At 39.5% G+C, this 1,443-nt stretch overlaps 1 non-coding gene across 1 annotated transcript; it reads right to left on the bottom strand.

The window, feature by feature from the left end:
- Positions 1 to 415: 415 nt before the first annotated feature.
- LOC128292461 (small nucleolar RNA R71) lies at positions 416 to 522 on the bottom strand. The gene has a single exon (XR_008282446.1). It is a non-coding gene; the product is annotated as a small nucleolar RNA R71 (small nucleolar RNA).
- Between the last annotated feature and the right edge of the window lie 921 nt (positions 523 to 1,443).

Below are 1,443 nucleotides of genomic sequence, written 5' to 3'. Positions count from 1 at the left end.
AGACAATCAGCTACCTCCTGTAATTGCAATTAATCAAAATCCTGCTCCACGTACTATGTATGATTATGCTAAACCTTCTTTAACAGGAACTGAATTGAGCATAGTTAGACCTGCTGCAACTGCAAATACTTTTGAACTAAAACCTAACACTATTCAAATGATACAGCAATTTGTTCAGTTTGATGATTTGTAGGATGAGGATCCCAACGCTCACTTAGCAAACTTTTTGGAACTATGGGGTACATTTAAAATTAATGGTGTTTCTAATGATGCCATTCGTCTTCGGTTATTCCCTTTTTCATTGAGGAACAAAGATAAACAGTGGCTGAACTCATTACTACGAGGGTCAATCACTACTTGGGAACAAATGACTGAAAAATTTCTATTAAAATATTTCCCGCCGGCTAAAACGGCCAAATTACGTAATGATATCTCTTCATTTGTGCATATGGACTTAGAAACTCTTTACGATGCATGGGAGAGATACAAGGACTTACTGAGAAGGTGCCCTCACCATGGGTTACCACTTTGGCTTTAGGTTCAAACATTCCATAATGGCTTGAATCCTTCGACTCGGTAAATGGTTGACACAGCTGCTGGCGGAACCATCAATAATAAAACACCTGAAGATGCTTATGAGTTTATAGAGGAAATGTCACTGAATAACTCTTAGTGGCAAGTCATGAGGACAAAACCAATAAAAACAGCCGGTGTTTATAACGTCGATTTGGTCACCATGCTTTCTAATCTGGTAGAACTCTTGAATAAGAAAATTGATGGTTTTCTTAGTTCTTCACAGGTTCACCCAGTAATGCAGTGCGAAGCAAGTGAAGGTGGATCAAGCAATTCGGAATACCAACCTTATGACCACAACATGGATAACGAGCAATTAAATTACAAGGGTAATAAATCTCGATTTCAAAACAATCCATATAGTAACACTTATAATACAGGTTGGAGGAACCACCCAAATTTCTCATAGGGAGGCCAAGGAAATTAGAGACCACCTCCAATCTACCAACAACCACCCTACCAACAAGAAAAGAAGCCAAACCTTGAAGAGATGCTCTCAAAGTTTATATCGGTGCCAGAAACTCATTTTTAGAACACCGAGACAACACTTAAAAATCAACAAGCGTCGACCCAAGGGCTTGAAACTCAGATAGGCCAGCTTTCCAAACTAATCTCCGAATGACCACAAGGTAGCCTGCCAAGTAATACTGAACCCAACCCAAGGAAACAACTCAACGCGATTAATATTCAAGATGAAGAAGGATTCGTTAAGCTTGAGCCAAAACCGAGGCAAGAAACTATGGTAAGCAGAGGCTAATGTGAGGTAGGTCATAATAAAAACAAATCAGTGAATGTCAAATATAAACCTCGTGTGCCATACCCCAACGCGACAAGCAAAGACCGCTCAGATGAACAATTTGGTAAATTCCT

Source organism: Gossypium arboreum, chromosome 4 (assembly GCF_025698485.1).
Source record: "Gossypium arboreum isolate Shixiya-1 chromosome 4, ASM2569848v2, whole genome shotgun sequence".
Lineage (NCBI taxonomy): Eukaryota > Viridiplantae > Streptophyta > Magnoliopsida > Malvales > Malvaceae > Gossypium > Gossypium arboreum.
This window is presented reverse-complemented; position numbering and strand designations above follow the sequence as displayed.